At 35.8% G+C, this 10,000-nt stretch overlaps 1 non-coding gene across 1 annotated transcript; it reads left to right on the forward strand.

Moving 5' to 3' along the window:
- The first annotated feature begins 5,984 nt into the window (after positions 1-5,984).
- LOC137493668 (5S ribosomal RNA) lies at positions 5,985-6,103 on the forward strand. Its single transcript, XR_015488825.1, has one exon. It is a non-coding gene; the product is annotated as a 5S ribosomal RNA (ribosomal RNA).
- Positions 6,104-10,000: the final 3,897 nt, after the last annotated feature.

Here is a 10,000-nt window from a genome sequence, read left to right on the forward strand (position 1 = left end):
ACACAAAGTATAAGTATGAAAAGCTACTCCATGGCCAGAAATGTCCTCCTCTTGTTTGTTGCAGTCGAGCAGGAAATTGTTTTCTTACTGTCATTATAAACTGACTGACATTCAGGTGTATTGATATGAGAGTCACAATTGGCGTGATACAAAAGGGTTACTGCTTGATGTGTAGGTTGTCTATCACTTGCTGGGTAATACTCATTTCATAATTTAATTTACTTTTTTTATATATATATATATATATATATATATATATATATATATATATATATAATTATTAATAAAATGTAAATATATCAACTGCCTACATCAAACTTAAAAAACGATGTTGCCACTTAATAGGAACTGTGTGAATGTAATGTTTATCATGGCTTTACTCCATCCATGATAAGTAACATGTCTGTAATCTCAACATGATTATTTGGCCGGAATCAAAGTCTCTGCACGCAGTCCATTCATGAATTTGTCGGGAGAGAAGGCGGGACCGTCTCCAGTTTTGGAAAGCTCATTGGATGGTGATACTTCCCCTTTAAGCTATTGGCTCCTTGGAGTCACGGTCAAGAGTTCAGAGTGCAAAGGCCGGCGGCCATTTTGAAGATCAGATCGCTATAATGTTTATGCGTGAAGGTATGGCTCCACTCTCACCAGCAGCTGGTTTGGATATCAGAGCACCTTTTCATGGATGTATATCGACGAATGAAGGTGTTATGGAATAATGTTTATGGATTAGATTGCCTGGTCATTTGCCTTCGAACTATTTCAGCTGTCAGAATGTTATGGATCTGCTGACCAGCGGGAGGCTGAGAGGTGAGTTCTTCATTTAAAGCGTTCTATTCACGCTGATCTCGCCAGACTTCCCTTTAAAGCATGCACGTTACCGAAAGTGGACCGTTAACGTTAGGTGATCTGTGAGTTCGGCTTCTCTCCGGTGGCTTGAATCGCCGGCGCATAAGTTTAGACGAAGTTGTGGCTTGTGTAGTGAAGGGCAGATGAAGTAGAAGATGGAAGAGTTGATATGCCGGCTTCTTGCGGGGATTCTGGCTCGATTGCTGGCGAGGCAGCTGCTGGAGTTAAGGGGAGAGCGGGGTTCTGGTTGGAGAAGTTGTTGTTGTTGTTGTTGATTGTTTGTTCTTCCATGCCAGGAGGTTGAATGATGCTGAAGCGTAGTTTAAATGCTGGAGCGTTTGTAGCGGGAAGCATTCTTCCAAAATGAAGATAGTGCAATGGGGAGAAAGTGATCCATTTATACTAAGCTAGGATCATTCTGATTGGATTATTACTGATTACGGATGAGTGGCCAGCGGTGCACAATCATATCACGTGCTCCTCTCGAAATTAGTTTATGAAACTTCACTTATTACTGTTTGTAACTTTTGTCTTATCCTTAGTCTCCACCATCACATACAGGGCCTGATGGCTATACTGAGGTAGTAGACCCTGACACTGAATAGATAAGGGTGATATCTAAACTCCCTGAATAATCTCAGCTTGATATTCAGTTGATTTAAGTGTTTGATTAACCTGTCTCAATGTTTAAATTCTAGTAGGTAGTCTCAATGGCTTTCATGGTTCTTGACTGCACTTTCCCAAGTTTGCAGAAAATTCTGAATCAAGGAGGAAGCCTGCACAGGAGCTTGCAGTGTGAGTGGCAGTTGACCGGTGGGCACGAAGGGGGGTTCCCTAAGACGGGTAAGATTTTCCCTTGGCCAAAGCGGAAAACAACCTAAGGCATGGGACCCCTCGTAAACCCCGGGGCATCTACCCGAAAAGGGGGATGTTTAATGTGAAAGATGGTGCTGGACTGGGGTGATGCTCTATCGGCCTAAAGCATCCTTAGAGGGGAACTGTTTGAAGTTACAGTAATCTGCCTCAGTGGCCCCGTCCAGACCTGATCACAAGAATCCTGCCTTTATTGAGGACATGTCTGTCCTTGTGACAAGCATCAACGGACTATGCCAGGGTATGATAACCTGAAGGAGATGATTGGTAAAAAGATAATGGCAATGGGCTTTCAAGAACCATTGGAGAAAATTTTACCAATATCAATGTGGTTGGCTGCTTTAACAGCACTGGATATTTTATATGTCTGAATTTTAAGAATGCTGAATTCCTGAATGTGAAGCTGAGATGATTTTTAACTGATGTGTCTGATTTTTCATAGTATTTTACTGATACAGGTCCTTATGCATGACGAAGGACATTTTCGAGATGGTGTTGGCTAAAGATAAAGACTGGCTGTGAGATAGTTTGGATAACACAGCTGAATGGAACTAAGCAGTTAAGGTAAAATAATTACAAGAAATTCTCTTAGTCTTTAAATAGTTCCTACTGAGTTTTGAGAGATAAAAACTTTTGACATTTGGAACGTTGGTGAATGATTAAAGATTCTGAATTGTAATAAGTTTAATGTTATAGTCTAAGACTATTGAAAATTCATGTGCATGAAACAGAGAGACAGAGACTGTTTGAGTGAAGCCATGAGTTGTGTTTTGTTTCTGTTATCGACTTGCTTAGCAACGATATTAAGAAAACAAAATGCACCAGCTGATTGTCTCAGAAAAGACATTGATTATGAACAGAAACTTTGAAACTTGATTAAAGATCATGTAAATCCAGTTGAAACTGGACAGAGAATTTTAAGAATAAATTTGTGCGAGTTCAACACCTAAAGCAAAATTAGTGATGAGCTGTCACAATATTCATGTCTATGGTACAATAATGCTTATTGTCCTGAGGGAATGATTTGTCCCTGTTGTATGAATATTGTCACTAACCTCTGGAATGAGTGTTATATTATTACAGATTGTATAAGCGAAATGCCAGACATTACAGAAGTCAATAATGCTGAGTTAATCTGATGAAAAGATGATGCAGAACATGAGATGAGCTTTAAATGGATGGGTTATCCGGCTCTGTTTGCAATCGTTAATAATGACTTCTTTTCCTGATTCAGATTACTCTCTGGAATAATAATAATTTTAAAACAAGTTTTATTAGCTTATAGCTGTGAAATTGAAGACTGCCATCCATTTCAGGTTACAAATCCATGTCTAAATTGACTGAGAAGTTCAAAGGTTAATTACAGTTAATTCTTTGCTATCTGAATATTAATGTTAAATATTTTAGACTTGATGGCATTTAAACAGTGACATTGGCTAAGTCACCAACCACAATAGTCCAGAAAGCATCCTTACTCTAGCATAGGAAAAATAAGCAGAGAATTGAGTTGAAGTCATTTGTGTTAAAGGCAAATGCTGCAGTAAATCACTCTGTCTATGTGTGTGTGTGTCCTCAATGGTAGAGGAACATAATTGTTTGGATGTTGTGTAGAACAAAGAGATAAAGTTAAATGAAAGTGTTTGAATCTGATGGTTAAATAGCTGATGTAAGAATTCAGAAAGAAGTATTTATACTGCTGCAGCGAAAATTAACATTTTAGGAAACAGAAATGCAGCGTGAACTTTAACAGCATTTTTAAGCAGTCAAGTCAACTCAAGTCAATATTATTATTGTGAATACTGACAAGTTTTACAGAAACTTAGACTGTCTTTGAATGAAAATTTAGTAGTCCATATCCAAGCAAGAGTCTTGATTATATGTGGTAATAGAATTGTTAAATTAGTCTGCTCTTGTTCAGTTGGTAATGCTTTTAAACAGGTTTTACTGTCAAATGACATGCACAGCAAATATTACATAGTAGATTTAACTACCTTAGAGTTAAAATTAACACTCCCTCAGAGTTTATATGGGAACCACTATAAGTGTTAAAAATAACACTTTTGAAAGTGTTAACATTGTCAACACCAAGAGAGTGTTAATTAGCAAACTCTAATTGTGTAAAATATGTTTAATTTCCGAAAAAATATCAGCAGCTGTGGTTGCCAGAATCTTTCTGTGAAAAACATGGAAGTTTTATATAACTGTATAAATTTACAATAAATAACCATATTTCATGAACTAACACAAGGTTCAGTTTACAAAATTATAGCTTAGTAGAAAAAAATGTAAAGTCTTTAGATGCAATAATGTTTTCATGTGTGATTGCAAGTAGCAAACAGATTTTGACTGCATTAGTAACTACACAATTACCTTTAAACAAAAGAAGATGCAGCATAACATCAAATATTCTCAGTTCATCTTGGACTTGAACAGAGACGCTACTATCCTCCACAATGGTGACACAAAAACCGTTTTGCTGTTTTTCTTTCTTTTTTTTTCATTTTTAGATTTTACGTAAAAATACCAGCAGCTGTGGTTGCCAGTAATCTGCTGTTTTTAACATTCATAAATCCAGTTTACAGAATATTTCTGTTAAAAGCACATTCAACAGTCTGTATTTTATATTGATCTCACACTGCAAATTTTAGATTTGGTAGATTTAACTACCTTAGAGTTAAAATTAACACTCCCTCAGTGTTTATATGGGAACCACTATAAGTGTTAAAATAACATTTTTGAAAGTGTTAAAATTTTTAACACCCAGAGTGTTAATTAGCAAACTCTTATTGTGTAAAATATCTGTTAAATGTATGTCAAAATACTGGCAGCAGTGGTTGCCAGTAATCTGCTGTTCTCAACATTTTACATTCGTAAATTCAGTTTCCAGAATATTTCTGTTAAAAATACATCCCATAGTCTGTATTTTTCATTCGAACACACTTCAGCCTTAAATTCCAGAGCAAAATCCTCACTAGTGTGCTCACTACAGAGGGCTGAACACTCAGACAGTGATGAAGTTAATGAGACAATTAAGTGTCTAATTAAAGGAGGATTGAGAATTGTTGATGAACAACTGTTAACAAGCAGAATCACTGAAGGAAAGAAAAACACAAATTAAAACCAAAGATGAAATCAACTGAAAAAAAAAAAAACTCTAAATAAAATAATAATCAATAAAAATAAAACAAATTACACAATAAAAAATGTTATTTTTCAACATCTTTAAAAAAAACTCATCACATTAAACAACTTATCATGGAGCTTCACCTATTACTGACCAGTGACTTGATTTCTGTCATGTGAACAAAAGCTCTTAATGAAATTTCTGTTGTTCATTTAAAGTCACCATGATGGAGGACAGAGTCTGCTTTAGTCAGGCTCTTCAACTTCTTACTATAAATGTCTTTTATTTTGGCTGCTATAGTTAGTGTTAATTACACTACTTATACATATAGTATGGATAGAAAATTAAAGTGTCAGTCTAACAAGATTATTTATGATAAAGTAGTCTTCCTTTCCTGCTTGTTTTCTAATTCAATATCATATTAGTTATGTGTGAGAAATAAATAATATACATAAATGAAACCACCGAAGCTCCAATAATATATAATAAAAGAAAACCAATATTTACAATGAGAATGTTTGATCTATGGCAGAACTCAAAAACACACAGACATCAATAATTAGTCTTTGAATCTCAATGATGGTGACAAACAAAAAAATCAAGTAAAAAAAAACACTACTGAAATATCACCTCCCAAAAACAACACAAAATAAAGGAAAAGAAAGAGATTGTAAAAACATAAAGCTGCATAATTTATTTATGCTGCAATGCATGCTGGGAGCTTTGTACTATGCTGGTACCCAGCATGCATTGCGGCATGAACTATGCAGCTTTTATTTTTTATTTTTGTATTTAAAACATTCAGTTTGTCTTTGGTTATTGCTCAGTTTCACCCCCACGTCCTTGTACTTACCTTGTAAACTTCTGGTTTTATTGTCTGGTCCAATAATAAATAAATATAGTACACTTGTTACACTTGGATGGGAGACCGCCTGGGAATACCAGGTGCTGTAAGCTTTTCGAAGCCCTTCATTTGGCAGCTGGTAGACTTCCCCGTGTCACAGCTTCGCTGCCATTGTTTTTTTCTCGCCTTCAAGGGCATTGTGTCTCTGTCGGTGCTGTGTCGATGCCAGCTGAGCTGCGCTCGTTCCCTGGTGCTGCGCCTGTTTTAAATAGCCAACTCTTGACGGCCTCTTTCGCTTACGGCCATACCACCCTGGAAAGGCCCGATCTCATCTGAACTCGGAAGTAAAGCAGGGTCGGGCCTGGTTAGTACTTGGATGGGAGACCGCCTGGGAATACCAGGTGCTGTAAGCTTTTCGAAGTCCTTCATTTGGCAGCTGATAGACTTCCCCGTGTCACAGCTTCGCTGCCATTGTTTTTTTCTGGCCTTCAAGGGCATTGTGTCTGTCGGTGCTGTGTCGATGCCAGCTGAGCTGCGCTCGCTCCCTGGTGCTGCGCCTGTTTTAAATAGCCAACTCTTGACGGCCTCTTTCGCTTACGGCCATACCACCCTGTGCATGTGTGATAGTGGTACATTCCAGGAAGTGTTTGGCTGCAGTTGGTGAGAGAGTCTCACCAGATTTTCTTTGTTTATTTTTGTTTTTGTCTTAAATACATTTTTGTTAAACTTTTTTTTGTTTGTTTAGTTTGTTCTCCCAGCAGCGTGAGCTGTTCGGGAGGAGTGTTTTTTATTTAGTTTTTTTTTTGCAATGGACAGATCTACGGTGACAGACCTGGCAATGGCGGACGGAGTTGAGAAGGCAAATGACAATGGACTGGACAGACGACAACGAGAAACAAACCAATCGGAGAAGGAAGCAAGGAAAAGGATTTATCTAAAAGAAGCAACTGTAACAGTGGACATAGGACAAGCAACAGAGGTGAGAGCAATGGATGTAATTAAAGCAGTGACGGAGAAGATTGGGGATGGAAAGATTTTGGCCGTAAGACCAAAACACAACAAGGAATATGAAGTAACACTTGAAAGAGAGGAAGATGCTGATGAGTTAACGGTTGAATTGACTATTAAAGGGATAAACTGTGCATTTAAGAGGCTACAAAACCGTGATTATGTTGTCTCCTTCATGCATCTGCCTGTCTATGTTGCTGATAAAGATATTTTAGACAAATTGGATCATTGGGGAGTTTGTCCCGTTTCAAAAATTAAAAGAATTAATTTTTTTTAATTTTTTTTTTTTTATATTTTTTATGGTTTTAGGAATTGTGTCTTTTAATGCAAGAGGGCTTTTAGACATCAGGAAATTTGAAAAAGTGAAAGAAATGTGTAAACGAGAAGATGTGATTTTACTACAAGAGACAAACTGGAGGGAAGAATGTATGAACGAAATAAGAAAAAGGTGGAGTGGGGAAATGTTATACAATAATGGGGATGGGAGACTAGGGAGAGGAGTTGCAATTTTATTAAAAGAAAACAGTGGGGTTTTATGTAAAACAATCTATAATGACAAAGAGGGAAAGTGTATGATATGTGAAATGGAGTATGAAAAGAAAAAAGTAATTATGGTGAATGTTCACGCCCCAACAGAGGAGAACAAAAAGAAAGAGTATTTTAATGTACTTAGAGATTATTTAAAGAAACACGAAAGAGTTATTATCATGGGTGATTTTAACACTGTTTTTAGTAAATTAGAAATGGCTGAGGGAATGGTTTTTAAAACGGATAAGGGGAGAAAAGAACTGAAAATATTGATGGAGGAAATGAATTTAATTGATGCGTGGAGAGAAAGGAATGAACAGACAAAAGAGTACTCAAGAAGACAGATAGTGGGGAATTTTTGTTGTCAAACAAGAATTGATTTTATTTTATGCACAAGAAATGTTGAAGGGTTTATAAACAAGATTAAATATGAAGAAACAAGTCTGAGTGACCATAAACCACTTTTTATGAAGCTAGACTGGAGTAATGTGAAAAGAGGGCCAGGGGTATGGGTTTTAAACACAGCGGCTTTAAAGAATGAAGACTATGTTTTAAGTGTAAAGGAAATTATTCAAAAGGAAAAAGGGAATGAAATCTATAATGAGGACAAAAGAATGTGGTGGGAGAATGTGAAGTATTTAGTTAAAAAGTTTACGATAAAATATTGTAGACAATTACAAAATTGTAAAAAATATAAGGAAAAGGAGCTGAAAGAAAAACTAGAAAACGAATTGAAAAATGAGAATGGAAAAAATATAAAAAAAGATAAAAGAACTGCAAGAAAGATTGAAAGAAATGGAGGAGGAGAAATTTGAAGGTGCAAGATTAAGAAGCAAAGCAAAATTTACAGTAGAGGGGGAAAAGTGCACTAAATTTTTCTTTGATCTAGAGAAGAGAAGAGGGAAGTCAGAAATGATTAGAGAAATAAGGAGCAAAAATGGGAACATAGTAGAACAACATGAGGAGATTTTGGAAGAAATAAGATCATATTATGAGAAATTGTTTTGCACAGAGGGAATAAAAGAAAAAGAAAAAGGGGAATTACTAAATCTAATAAAATCAAGAGTAGAAGAAGGGGAAAAAAGAGAATGTGACGAGGAGATAAGAGAAGAAGAAATAAAAAGAGCAATTAGTGGATTAAACAAAAAGAAAAGTCCAGGAATAGATGGTTTGGGAAGTGAATTTTATATTGTTTTTAAAGATATTTTATCTAGTATTTTAAAGGAAGTATATGATGAGATTTTTGAGAATGGTGAGATAAATAAAAGAATGGGGATGGGCTTAATGAAGGTGATATACAAAGGAAAGGGGGATAAAGTAGCTTTAAAAAACTATAGACCTATAACAATGCTTAATACTGATTTGAAGATTTTAGCCAAAGTTTTGGCTAATAGACTAAAAGAAGTGATGCCAAGCATAATAAAAACAAACCAAGCATATAGTATAAAAGGACGAGACATTGCGGATACAACTATGAGTATTAAAGACACAATTAGATATATAAATGATAAGCAGAAAGATGGTTTTTTAATTAGTCTGGACTTCGAGAAAGCTTTTGATAGGGTGGAGCATGCCTTTTTATTTGGAGTGTTAAAGAGTTTTGGTTTTGGGGAAAATTTTATAAAGTGGGTTCAGATTTTATATAGAGGAGCGGTAACAAGGATAAAATGCAATGGGTTTTTAACAGACTGTTTTAAGATAACAAGGTCAATCAGACAGGGTTGTCCGTTATCTGCACTTTTATATGCTTTAGTTGCAGAACCACTGGGATTAGCTGTGAAGCACGAGGACAGAATAAAAGGAATAGAGGTAGAGGGGGGAGTGAATAAAATATTTCAATATGCTGACGATACCACATTAATACTACAAGATCTGGCAAGTGTAAAGCAAGCAATGGAAACAATACAACATTTTTGCAAGGGTTCAGGGGCTAAAATTAATGAGGATAAAACAGTATATTTGAGATTTGGGAGAACTGAGGCTTTATCTGGACATTTTACTTTTAAGGAAATGGATGAAATTAAAATTTTAGGCATTGTAATTGGGAGGGATGAAAAGAAAGCAGAAGTAACCATGTGGGAGGAAATTTTAGGAGGGATTGAACGGAGGCTGAGGTTTTGGAAATTAATGTCTTTAACTTTAAAGGGGAGGGTTTTAATTTTGAATGTTTTAATGGTTTCTAAATTATGGAATATTTTATATGTGTCATCAATGCCACTGTGGATGTAAAAAAGGCTGAAACAATGTTTTTTAGATTTTTTATGGGAAGGGAAACCTCCAAGAATAGCATATGCAACGTTAATTGGAGAAGTAGGCAAAGGGGGTCTAGGTTTAATAGACGTGGAGCAAAGAAAAAACAGTTTAAGAGTAAAAATGGTAAGGAAATATTTGGATGAAGACAATAAGGCAGCATGGAAAAGAACAATGGAATATTTTTTAAGTAAAAGTGGCAATTTTAATTTGGGAGATAATATTTTATGCATGAGGATGAAAAAATTCATGACAGAGGGTCTACCAGATTTTTATAAAGAATTGATTGGAGCATGGGGGAAATTTTTAACTTGTGTACATTTTAACATACAAGGACGCGAGAACATTTTAAATCAGCCTTTATTCTTAAACAGTGGCATTCTTAATCAAGAGAAAGTGGTGTTTTTTAGGAAATGGTGGGAGGTGGGAATAACAAGAGTAAGGGATGTTTTATATGAATTTAAGGAAGGATTTTTACCGGTACAGTATGTTATTGACGTAATGGATGAAGCGAAGGAGGATTT

Source organism: Danio rerio, chromosome 4 (assembly GCF_052040795.2).
Source record: "Danio rerio strain M-AB ecotype USA chromosome 4, GRCz13ab, whole genome shotgun sequence".
Classification (NCBI taxonomy): domain Eukaryota; kingdom Metazoa; phylum Chordata; class Actinopteri; order Cypriniformes; family Danionidae; genus Danio; species Danio rerio.